At 43.5% G+C, this 13,764-nt stretch overlaps 1 pseudogene; it reads left to right on the plus strand.

Moving 5' to 3' along the window:
- The first annotated feature begins 383 nt into the window (after positions 1-383).
- Positions 384-13,622, plus strand: LOC136548289 (uncharacterized; annotated as a pseudogene).
- The last annotated feature ends 142 nt before the right edge of the window (positions 13,623-13,764 follow it).

Consider the following 13,764-nt stretch of genomic DNA (forward strand, 5'->3'; position numbering starts at 1 on the left):
TCCCATGATATGTACCACCTTTTTGGGAATGTAACAAATGAAGCATCACCCCCTCTGTCTTTACGGTCAATCTCGTCACGGCGTCACCACTTCACAACTTGTTTCCTCATGCATGTCACAGTCTTCGCCTCACCGTCACATGCAGTGGATGTGGATCATTCTCCTTGCCCCGTCCCTCCACTAATCATGCTTTGGTCAATCGTCTGCCTCGCGTTAAATCCCGCACATGCCCAAAGGAACATAAACGATTCATTGATCTTCTGTTGGATGGCTGGGAAGCGTCCTTCCAACAAATGCCGTCGGCAACCTAGTTTCGTCGCAATGACTCCTCAGAAGTCAGAACGGCGGGCGCACAGTCGGCGTAGGGCTCATCTCTGGGGTCCATGAGGATAGGTGCGAAGTGGCTCTCCGGCATTGTAGCGCAGCTGCGACTCCTCCAGGTGGTTCTTTATGTCCAGAAAATGGCACTGGCGGCCAACGGCCGGCCACGGCAAAAGGGTGCAATGGTTCTTGGTGACTGGTGAGCTCAAGGGTATGGCGGCGGCGCGTAACAACATGTTGGGCCGAGTGGCAGCACAGCATACATCATATAGGGATGGGCGGCAGATGGTGTCCGGGTGGCGAGGCGACGCTCGGTGGAGCTAGGAAAGGTGCTGACGAAAGCAGTGCGGGGGTGCGAGGGGCAACACCACGGGCAATGCAGCTGGTGGGGCATGTTGGAGAGAAGGGGCACGGGTTTACGACATCGATTGGACACGAAAAGGGAGGGGGAGGTGGGTTTCGGTTGTCGCGCATAGGGCGAAAACATAGGCCTAGGGTCTCCTCGGCATGCGCACCCGGCTTGGATCGAATGGGAGGCCCACCAGACTCGAGTTCGTTCGTGCGGGATGGGGATGATCTGGCTACAATTTTTCCTCATGGCCGAAAACCGACAGGAGAGCCTAAAAAACCGTCAGGAATATAATTTTTTATGGGGTAGGCAGTTAAGAAACAACCGATGGGAACATCTCGACAGAAAAACCATATTTTCCTGATAGACAGCTCGTGACGGTTTAGGTTTGACTAGCCAAGATCAGCTCTTGTCAGTATAATTCTCAGGAAATCCCATCACGAAAACACCCCAACAGGAATCATGCATTTTTCCTGTCATTCCAATCCGGCAGGAAAAGGTAACTAGGCCGTCAGGAATTGACTGTACCAGGTCTATCCCCATACTACCACCAATATAACCCATATTTGTGCACTATAATATTTATACATCCACTCAAATAATATTAGACGTTCACTTTAAGACAAATGATCACAAGCATATAATTAATCACAGATTCTCAAGCCAACCAAATCTTGATTGCACTTCTCATTACAAATTCATTGTTCATTACAAAAGATTATGGTAAATGTTAGTATGAATCTAACGGTGCTTTTGTTCCCTATGATTGCAATGATCCTGGAAAATATATGAGAAACAACAATTGGATTCTTTGTTGTCTACTTCTTCAATTTGAAGCCCCGGAAGACTTCTGAAGAGCTGACAGGTTGTATATAAGAAACTACAGTTGGATTATCTACTATAGAATGTATTTGAAATAATGGAAAATGGAAAGACACAAGAGGCGGGCCGGACCTGCTGCTGTTCTAGCTGGGCCGTCAGTGCGAGGCGACCTACGTGCTGGAAAAAAGATGAAGGGGGCGGGGCCGGACATGGGCCACAAGCTGAAGAAGGCCAAAAGAGGGGCGAAAGGAACAAAAAAAAAGAAAGGTTTTTTATTTATATATATGATTGATTTTTTTAACCATTTTTCTCCAAATGATTTTAAAACAGTTTAAGTTTCAAAACTCACAAACTTTTATAACTTATTATATTTTAAAATTGTAATTTTAAACCCATTTGAAATCTCTAATATTAGAAAATCATTTTTGAAACTATATTTTTAAAAGATCATTTCCGAACCAATTTTGAAAGCTAAACATACCATTTAAAAAATGGAGACTAAAATTTGAAACTTATTTTGAGAATATATTTGTAAACTATTTAAAAAATTTAAACTTTTTTAAACATACTTCTAAAACATTTTTAGAAAGACATTTTTAAAACTTTTTCTACTTAAAACTGAACTAATTTTCGGAACTAGTTTTGAAACATTTTTAGGCTTTATTTTCCAAAATCTAACAATACTAATCGTGACTTAACTGAATTTTAGAAAATCATTTTCACACAAAAAGCTTATGCAAACAAAGTATATTAACTTGAAAAAAAATTATAAACCACACTTTTACTCTTTAAATTGATAAAATAAATTAAATAAATCTTCAAAAAATTAAAAAAATTAGTAACTCATCTATTTTTATTTAGTGTTTCTTATTAACAATCCAAAGTGAAAAGTTTTGGATGTGGCATGATCAACAACCTAGTGTGGGGTGCCTGGGTGTAGTAGGCCAATAGGACAAGGAGGCAAATAAAAGACTGGGTGAGTAGATGGAGGCAGCATCAGAAGAGGGACAGACGCAACACACTGCAAGGCACTGCAACACACACTGCAGGCGCAGGACACTAAATAAAATAAATGATTTAATAATTTTTCCAATGAACAAGAACATAATATGGATCAGAAGGGTAAACCAAAGGTTGAAATGAGAGATACATTTTGCTGTTTGCATCACTACAAAGGTAGAAATGAAAAGTTTTGGATGTGGAGTAATTTGGAGCACACATAAACATGCATAGAAGTTAGAAGATATGCCATGTGCACAGGGCTAGCTAATAATTAGATACTATCATGTGAAGAACATGGAGAACATCAAATTTGAGTTAAATTTGAGTTACGTGGAGCAATATATCTGATGGAGCCTCTTATTCCTATTGAGCAATTAGAAGCCATTGCATGTTTGCTTGTTGGCTCATCTAACTCTAGCAATGCCAAATCCCCAACACGAGCCCTCATGTGTCTTCATTGAGAAGAATGTTGCTTGGCTTTAAATCGCAATGGATAGCGGATGGCTGGCAGTCGTTGTGAAGGTAGTCCAAAGCATCCACAATGTCCACTAGTGATATCCAACCTCTGTGACAAGCTAAGGACTCCTTGTCTATTTTCTCCTTCAAAATTTGACTAGATCCTATCTAAGCAGTCATGAATTCAAAGACTAGTGCTCTGAAGTCTTGACCCTGGTGGTTGATGCTAGAACAGCATGTAATGATCTTTACTAGGCATCAATGCCTCACTCTTTTTACTACCTCACATTCAGCCTAGAAGCTTTTGTAGGACCCTGCTTGATGTACATGAAACACATTCACAGCCTTTCTAGTGTGCCCTTGCATATTGTACTATATCTTCCCTTTCCAAACACATTTGCTTCAGAAAATCCATCTATTCCTTTAAGTACATCATTGTATGGAACTACTAGAAGCTCTATCTCTAGGAAATGTGGTGGTGGTTCTTTCTTCGATGCTATCTTGGACTTTATGTAAAGAAATCCAGCCCAGAGCTCCTGTAGTTGGTATTGCTATTCTAATAGATTTCGGCAAGCCTTTCTTATTCTTTGTTGTGCTAGAGCTTGGGCATTTTGGCAGATGAAGCTGTGGTATTCCACCACATAACGTGGTGTTCCCATCAATTGATAGTCGAGTTAGATTTCTGAAAACCCCTTCTTCTAGTCCTTCACCTTGCAAATTGTGAAGGATAGATCAAGGCGTAGCGGTGATGTTGAATTACTTAACTGTTATGGGATTGGTCGTGACAAGTTATTGTGGTTGCCTAAGGTGCCAAGGATGGTGCCATTATTCAGTCCGTTGCTCATCACCAACTCTGAGCAAATGGATTGCAGAAGTGAAAACGCACATCGGCTTCCTCTACCACTGAGTGGTAGAGGAAGCCGATGTGCATTTTCACTTCTGCTCAGTCTATTTTCACAAACCTGCCCCAGTCCAGGAAGGAACAACTCCGGTAAAACTATTGTTTCCCATGTCAATAATCTAGAGCCTGGCGGAGAGATTAGTGAGTAACTGTGGAAAAGCTCCAGTAAATTGGTTAGTTTCGATCCCAAATTTTTGGACGCTGGCGAGGTTTTTTCCCAGGCAGATGGTACACGACCATGGAGCTTGTTGACAGCCATATGAAAGAAATAAAGAGAGGATAGGTTGTAAAAGGGAATTAAGGAGGAGGCACACCAGAGAGGCCACTGCAGGAGAGCTGAAGGAAGCCGAGATACGGATTGTTCCCGATGCCTTCAGGGATTGTTCCCTAAAGATAGCTGCCAAGGAGGTTAGCCGGGAAATGTTCCCAAGAGACGGCGGGACGGTTTCGGTGATGCTATTGTTCGCCAGCTCTAGAACCGAGAGTGATGGCATGTCGCCAATCTCGGCGGGCTGATTCAGATCACACGGAGACTAGTGCAGCGGCTGATGTTGCGAATTTTTTTTTATTTTTAACATTTTTTGTAAACTAATTTTAAATCTAACACAGTTTGTTTTTTTCTTCAAAACTAACACTTTTGGCCGCGCCTATTGCCATGGCGCGGCAAAAAGCCTGTGCCGCTCCATGCATGGTGGCGCGATGTGAGGATGACATGGCGAAGACTGGAGGCTGCTGACCAGTGATGTGGCAGGGTCTACCGCACCACTGAATCTTGGCGCGGCAGTGATGTGCCCTGATCGGTGGCGTGGCAGAGCCGGATAAAAGGCCCACGGCCCACTCCCGCCCGCCTGCATCTAGCCGCCTGCTCGTCGCGCCTTAGCGCCCGCCGCGCCTACCCGGCGCCGCGGGGGCCCGCCGCCTCGCCTGCCCGCCGCGCTTGCCATCGGCAGCGCCTTACCCGCCACTCCTGTCGCCGGCCGCAGCCGCACAGTCGCCCACCACTCCCTGCCACGCCCGCACACCAGCGTGCCACCCCCTCCGGCCGCCCGCCGCGCCCGCCACCGCCCTCACTGTAGCGCCTGCGACTGCCGCTGCCGCGAGGACGAGCGCCACTGCCGCGAGGTACTCCCCTAGTGAGTCTAGTTATACATTAGTTGTTGTAGTTAGCCTTGTATAGATGTTAATATTAGATTAGTTAGTATAGTTATAGTTGGAATATGTATTAATATTACTATGGATATTACGTACGACGATTTCGACGAATTGATGAAGTTTCTTGAAATGCTTTTGTTGATGGATTGTTGTGTTAGAGTTTTATATGGAGGAAGTGTTAGGAGAGAAGATGGTATGTTTGAGGATATGAAGAAGAATTGGAATGGTTTGATGAACCTCCTAGCTTCAATGACCTTTGTATCCTTTTGAATGCAAAGTTTGGCGGTTATTTCACACTGAAGGGGAGGTTTGATACTGGGAAGACTAGGACACACTATGTCCTCATGCCCTTGCATGACCCTGCTCACTGGTCTCAGCTACACTAGGGTGCTCCAAGGTTCCAATGTGTCCATGGCTGAGGTGGTGGTGCAGAATGGATACAGGATGCAGGGTGTCCAGGACGGCCCAGTCCATTGATGGTGTTGGAGGCAATGAACAAGAATTAGGGGTCTAAGGGGAAGCAACTCAGGGTAACATGGATTTGGACGGTCCAATTGACGCAGGAGCAGTTTCATTCAACTGTAGTAGGCTGTATAAGCAATGACTTCGATGTAAACGAGTTCAAATGGGAAGAGGAGTAGGAGGAGGAGGATAGGATTGGTGATGTAGTTAGCAGTGATTCAGACGATTCTGATGATGACCAAGGAGGTACAGATGCTATGCCAACACCGGTTGATGCCATGCCAGTACCGATTCATACTATGCCATTACCAGTACCAACTGAGATTTTGCATGGTATCCAGGCTCAGGGTAGACTAGTCACAGATTTGGCAGCAGATGATATCCCCTATGATTCATGGGCCAGAATTAGCGAAGTGCAGCAGTATGTTCCACCACCACCTTACATAGCAACTGAGCTTGAGCAACTAAGGTCGATGAACGTACCTTTCAGGGGCAGTTCCAAACTATAGGAATGTCAGCATGATGGATATGGCAGTTTGTGACACCGGTCTCCAGATGTGTAGGAAATCATTGTATGACCATGAGAAAGAAACCCTTAGGAAGGGGATGATATTCAATACAATGTCAAAGATGAAGCTCTTCCTTCAGGACTATGCTATGTATCACCATAGGCCGTACAACATCACTCATTCGGACCAGGAGTTGAGGTACCACATGATACGCAAAAACGGTTGTATGTGGAGGTTAAATGCATGAAAGAGATAGAGTGATGGCAAGTGGAGGATAAGTAAAGTTGTCGAACCCCACACTTGCCTAACAAATAGGGGAAGGAAAATCATCAGCAGCTCACTACACGTTACCTTACCCGTCGTATATTGGGGCTCGTTGATGATAATAATGACATTTCGATGTCTTCTTTACAACAGTCCATATCTGGATTCATTAAGTACGATGTGAAGTACGGAAAGGCTTGGCGTGCTAAGCAAATTGCCCTGGCGATTTGATGGGGTAGTTGGGAGGAAGCGTACAACAGGGTGCCCCGCATCTTATGTGCAATGCATTACTACAACCCTGGCTTGAAATGGTTTGTGGACACCGGAGGGATGTGTTTTTGGGACCCGGTGAGGCATGTCCTCTATCGTGTGTTCTGGTCGTTCGCGCAAACGGAACATGCATTCCAGTTTTGTCGGCCAGTCATACTTGTTGATGGCACTTTCCTGATAGGAAAGTATAGGGGCACCTTGATGATGGCTGCTGTTGTTGATCCTGAGGACTAGATAGTACCCATGACATTTGCTTTGGCAGAGGGAGAGAACAATGAATCATGGTCATGGTTCATGCGGCTTCTACGTGTACAAGTGCTAGGCCCATCTCGGACTATATGTTTGATCTCGGACCATCACCTAAGGCTTCTTAATGCTGCAGCTGAGCAGATAGATGGGTTCCTGCCTCTAGTGCATAGATGGTGCATGAGACACTTTGCCACTAATTTCTAGGCGGCGTCAGAGGAAGCACGAGGTATGTGATAAGGTAAAGGCTCTATGTTGTGTACATACAGAGCACTAGTTCAAGGAGACAAAGAGAGAACTAGACAAGATGATAAATGAAGTGGAAAAGGCCTGGTTAGAGGCACAGATGGAACAAAAGGCTCAGTGGATGTTAGCATATTATGAGGGGGGTTTCAGGTATGGCATGATGACCACTAACTCCTCGGAGTCCTTCAACCGTGTATTCACCGAAGTTTGATCGTTGCCTATGTCTGGAATTGTTGAGTTCTCCTTTCATAAGTGCAATGAATATTTTGTCAAGAGGTGGGAACTTACGCAGCGGAATATAGCTGAGCAGGGGTGTTTTGGAAAGGCCAGAGCAGAACATTAGAAGGAGGCCTGAGAAATTGGCCAAGCAGCACACCGCCGAGCCGTATGGACCCTGCCGCCATATCTTTAGTGTATGTGGCAAGGGTGGCACAAGCTTGAGTGGTGAACGTTATGGTGGACGAAACTATCGAGTTGATCTTGAAAAGGTAGAGTGCAGTTGCAATGTCCCTCAGATCATGCATGCCCCTTGCTCTCATATGATCATGACCTGTAGGGTTCGCATGTACAACTATGAGGATCTGCCATATATGTCACCCTTGTATCTCCGTTCAAACACCGTTAGTATTTAAACTATACCACACACCAGAATTAGCGTCAGACATCGGTCGCTAAAACTAGTTATTTAGCAATGTAACATTGGTCGGTAAAGCATTCCAACGAACCATTGGTCGGTAAAGGCGCCTTCAGCGGCTATACATCGGTCACTATAGATAGAGTCTAACTGTCGGACGGGATAGGTCAGTAATAACGTCGGACAGTCGGTCGGTGTATATAGAGCTAAAATCTAGCATGCTGCAGCTACCGATTCGTGCCAAAAATTTGCCAACTGAATCTCGAAAACCCTAGTACGAGCGTAAAAAAAATTCACAGCCGCCACTTTTTTTTCTGGCTCGCGCTCCCCTTATGACCTTATCCCCTTCCTTCCGTGAAAAAAAACACTGCCACCCTTCCCTCCATCCCAAATCGCCACCACGCACGGTCCAGGGGCCGGATCCCAGCAGCTGCTGCAGTGCTACCGCGCCGCTGCTGCAGGCAGCGGCCGCGCCCAGGGGCCACGCCACTGCAGGCAGCCGCGCCGCTCCCAGGGGTCCGCGCCACCACTGCTGTAAGGTGCCGCGCCGCTCCCAGTGGTCCGTGCCGCTAGGTTCTTTCCTCTGCCCGGCTGCTTCCACTCCCGGCCGGCTCCCTCCCCTCCCCTGCAGCTGTGCTTGCGGGCAGGCCCCTTCCCCGTCTGCCGCGCACTCTGGATCTACGGGAAGGGACCGACGCTGCATCTCTGCAAGGTCATGACCGGCGCTGCTTCTCTACATCTCACAAACGGCCCCGCCATCCCCGTCCGTGCGCTCAGCAGGAGCAACACCACCAGCGGACGTGACCCTGCTCCATCCTCTCCAAGGTAACAGGCATGCTCCATCTTTTCTTACTTTATTCAGAAATGACCGACGCTGCATCTCTGTAAGGTCACGACCGGCGCTGCATCTCTGCATCTCACGAACGGCCCTGCCATCCCCGTCCGTGCGCTTAGCAGGAGCAACACCACCAGCGGACGTGACCCTACTCCATCCTCTCTAAGGTAACAGGCATGCTCCATCTTTTCTTACTTTATTCAGAAATGACATGATGTAGCTGTAGTAGCAGTACATATAATTTAGTAGTAGTCTTCCGGTTGTCTTCTAAAGTTTTTGAAGACCCTTGTAGCATATGTGACTCGTTCACTTTATTCAGAAATGACATGCTGTAGCTGTAGTAGCAGTACATATAATTTAGTAGTAGTCTTCCGGGTGTCTTCTGAAGTTTTTGAAGATCCTTGTAGCATATGTGACTCGTTCATACCCAGCCTTTGGGATACAGGCATGCTCCATCTTTTCTTACTTTATTCAGAAATGACATGCTGTAGCAGTAGTAGCAGTACATATAATTTAGTAGTAGTTTTCTAGGTGTCTTCTAAAGTTTTTGAAGATCCTTGTAGCATATGTGACTCGTTCAGACCCAGCCTTTGGGATAATATGATGCATAAACGTAAACTGCTGTCAGGTTCTGCGCCGAGCAGGGGGCCGCACCACCACGCCTAGCAGCAGGGCCACGCCGTGCAGGAGGTCCACGCCCAGCTGGGAGCCATAGTCTCCAACCGTGTGGTGCCATGCTTCATTTTCAGCAGTCGGTCACTTCGAGCGGTGATTTTCTTCAGACTTTAGTCTCAACAGTCTTAAAGATTCATTTTTGGTTTTGAATGAATTAGTTTTAGCTAAATGTCGTTAATCTTTTTGCTTTCTTGGACATTGCTTGGCGACGTGCAAGGGCAGCTTCTCCATTGGCCGGAACTCACTTTGCTAGTCTGCTTGTGCTGTGGTGTTGGTTGCTTGCTGCGGAAACGTGCTGTGGACCAAGCCTTTAGCAATTTCAGGTCATAAGTCCAGAACTAAACTGCTGCGTTAGGATAGATGCATATATATATATTTTCAATTCCTGTGTTCTGTGATTTTATCTTGTTCAACAACTCTCATTGTATGGGCTCAGGTGTTGAGCGTGGTGTTGCTGCTGCTGGACAACAGGTAGTTCTACTTGCACACCTTGAGAAGACGTTCGAACGATATTGTGGCAGCAACTCTCCTTGTTTCCATCGGTAGGGTCCTACCTTTTGCTAGCTATTCATTTTTTTAGTATTATCAAAGTATGCAACTATTTCAATGCTTGTGATGTTTTTTTTATTTAATACTGTAAGCTGCTGGATCTCTTGCATAAAGGTTGATGATGGATAAAACATGGATTGATGATAATGCTAGGTAAAAGATAATAACTTCACAACTACTGAGAGTGCTATTTTTAGGTAAAATGGAATTTAACCTAAAATTTTCATATAGGCACACCAAGACATATTTGCAAGGGGTGAACAGTTTCTTAGCTTTTGCATTTAGGAATTCAGCGGTAGGCAGCAAGATATTATGTCCTTGTAGAAAGTGTGTTAACTCATTTTGGAAAGAGGCAAGTGAAGTTCGTGAGCACTTGATATGTGATGGGTTTCTAAAAGGGTATAGAACATGGACCTTACATGGAGAAGGTAGCTCTTCAATGAATCATGTGAATCATGATGATGGGAATTATGATGATGCTGAGTTTATAGAGGATTCTAGTGAGGATGATGACATATCTGATTTTCTTAGAGACTTAGCTGCTGGTTTGGATGATAGAGGAGATTTTGAGGACAACGGTTCTACTCTAGAGCCTTGTCCTGAACTAGTTGCCCTTGAGAAGTTGGTAGCAGAAAATAACAAGGAGTTGTACCCAAATTGCAAGAAATATACACAACTAAGGTTCCTAATTAGATTGCTCCATATCAAACTCCTTGGAGGATGGTCTGATAGATCTATTAATTTGCTTTTTGATCTACTTAATGATGCACTTCCTAAGGGTTCAGCACTACCTAGAACATTTCATGAAGCTAAGAAATTGGTGAAATCCATTGGAATTGGTTACAATAGTATTCATGCATGTGAAAATGATTGCATTCTCTATTGGAAGGGGAATGTGAATATGAATTCGTGTCCGAAATGTAAGGTTTCACGATGGAAATCAGAAAGGAAGAGTTTAGATGGGAAACGTGTTCATAAGGTTCCTAGGAAGGTTCTTCGTTACTTTCCTATAAAGAAACAACTCAAAAGGTTATTTCTGTCCTAAAAAACAGCAAGGCTAACAAGATGGCACGATGAAGACCGGAAAAAGGATGGTCTACTAAGGCATCCTGCAGATTCACCTCTATGGGAGGCCTTTGATAAAAAGCATCCACAGTTTGCTGCAGATAGCCGAAACATACATCTAGCATTCGCCACTGATGGTTTTAATCCATTTAGAACCATGAATGTTTGCTATAGTGTTTGGCCTGGTATTTGTATTCCCTTCAACTTTCCACCTTCAATGTGCATGAAGCAATCAAATTTCATCCTATCTTATCTGATTCCTGGTAGAAATGCTCCTGGTAGTGATATGGATCTCTATTGTCAGCCACTTATTTATGACTTGTTAGATATGTTTGAACATGGTGTTAGAACTTATGATGCTTCGAGAGGTGAGTACTTTCAGTTGCGGGCAGCAGTATTGTGGACTATTACTGATTTCCCTAGTCTAGGATATGTGTCCGGATCTATCACATCTGGTGAAGCTGCATGCCTAGATTGTCACTTCTTTACAGATTCACTTAGACTTAGTAATGGTATGAAGACTTGCTATATGGGTCATAGAAGATTCTTGCATGAAAATCACCCATTTAGGTTTGATGCCAATAAATTTGGTGGTACAACTGAGGTTAGGACAGCACCTAAATCACTTTCTGGAGAGGAAATTTTTGAGTGCACTAAAGATCTTAGTAATAGTTTTGGCAAGGATCCATCTGGAAAGAAACCAACTAGGAAGAGACGTAAGGAAGGGGAGCCCTTAGTAATTTACAAAAGGAGATCTATTTGGTTCTTACTTCCATATTGGAAATATTTGATGTTGCGTCATAATTTTGATTTCATGCACATAGGAAAAAATGTGAGTGAAAGCTTACTTAATACATTCATGGGCACAGATGGGAAGTCTAAGGATAATCTAAATTCTCGCCTCGACCTTCAAGCTCTAGGTATTAGAATTGATCTTCACCCTATTGATGTGGATGACCAAATGTATTTACCAGCCGCACCATACTCAATGAGTTCGGATGAGAAAAAATTATTTTGTCAAATACTAAAAGGGGTCAAGTTTCCTGATGGTTATGCATCTGATATACGACATAATATACATGTTAATGAGAAAAAGATATTTGGACTAAAGAGTCATGAGAGCCATATTATTCTACAACACTTGCTGCCACTTGCTGTGAGAAGGATATTGCCTGAAATGGTCAGTGCTGCAGTCATTCGTATAAGTAATTTTTTCAAAAAACTTAGCTCACCTATCATTCGAATAAGTGATATGGAAAGTCTAGAGGCTGATATAGCTGAAACCTTGAGCCTTCTTGAGACTATATTTCTTCCTTCCTTTTTCAATATTATGGTACACTTGATGGTACATCTTCCTGCCCAAGCAAGAATAGCTGGTCCAGTTCATTTTCGCAGCATGTGGCCTGTAGAGAGGTAATCTTTTTAGACATCTAAATATTGTAACATAGTTGAAGGTTTAAGTACCTACTATTTTTATAACATTGTCAATGTGCCTTTTGTTTTTATATAGATATCTAATGCAATTAAAGGGTTCTGTTCATACAAAAAGTCACCCTAAGGGATCAATTATGGAGTGGTCTATGTTTACTGAGTGCCTTACACTTTGTTCTCGCTATCTACATGGTGCAAATCAATTGAACCATCAAATTATAAATCATGGAGATTGTAGCACAACTCCTTTCTTCCGTAACATTGGTCGAGGATTGGCTGGAAAGTGTGCAGTGAGTATAGATCACAAGACATGGCTACAAGCTCATAGATATGTTCTATTCAACTATGCTGATATAGGACCTTACTTGGAGTAAGACATCTCAATTATTTAACATTTCATTTGATCAATTTCCATCGCCTGCTCAACTGATAAAATAACACATTCACAGCAAGCATGCTCAATATCTATCCTCAATTGGTGTTCAAAATAAATGAGACATCAACCGCATGCATCATTCATCCTTTCATGAGTGGTTCAGGTTGCATGTAAGTAAGAAGAAATCTCAGTAAATGTAATTTTACATGGATTTCACGTTTAGGTTAATAGCAGGTTTTCATGAATACAGGTGGAAGAAATGGGTGAGGAAGCAACAGATGAGATTAAAATTTTGGCAAAGGGGCCAACAATGACTGCACATAAGTATAATAGCTTTAACATTAATGGATTTAATTTTCACACAAGATCCTATGATGAGGGTAGAGTTGTTCAAAATAGTGGGGTTGCTGTAGTTGCAGAGTCAACAAGTTTTGAGAGGGGCAATAATGATAACACTATAATAGGAAAAAGGTCTATTATGGTATTCTAAAGGAAATTCTTGAACTAAACTATCATCAAAAAGGAAATATGGTGCTATTCATGTGTGATTGGGTTGATAACAGGGTGCTTACTATGTTCCTGATCTAGTCGGCGATAGTAACTGGGCTGCTGCTGTTCAGTCAAAACCTATTGATGTGTATGACTTGGATAATTTGGATAATGAACACATTGCTGGTGATAATGGATTGATTATGTCATTTCCTGATCTAAACGACAATGTGACTGTGGATATTATTAATGGGGTTGTCCCTTCTGTTAGAAGTGACATAGATGGTATAATTGTTGACAAAAAAATCTAAAAAGGGGTCCAAAAAGTAAGTCTTGTTTAAATAATGTGGTGATTTATTTGACCGTAAAAGGTTGCTGATTTGTTTTTCATTTTTTAGGAGAAAAAATGGCAAGCGCTAGAAGAAATAATGATGATGCTCCCCTCACCGAGATGGAACTGGAAAGGAATGCAAACATTGCAAGAAACAAAGAGATGCTAGCGAGCCTGATCCCTCCCAGGCCAGAAGTGCAGCATGGTCAAGCTAAGAAAAGAACAAAGGTTCTATAGAAAGATTGTTACTAGTGTTTGAATATTAAATGACAAGTACTTATGCTGTCATGTTACTTGTAGAGAACTCATCACACAAGTGCTGCAGCAACTGAACACCATAATTTGCGCCCAAGGCTAGAAAGAAATTATGTTGAGAGTG

The sequence above is a fragment of the Miscanthus floridulus genome, chromosome 4 (genome assembly GCF_019320115.1).
Source record: "Miscanthus floridulus cultivar M001 chromosome 4, ASM1932011v1, whole genome shotgun sequence".
NCBI classification, from domain to species: domain Eukaryota; kingdom Viridiplantae; phylum Streptophyta; class Magnoliopsida; order Poales; family Poaceae; genus Miscanthus; species Miscanthus floridulus.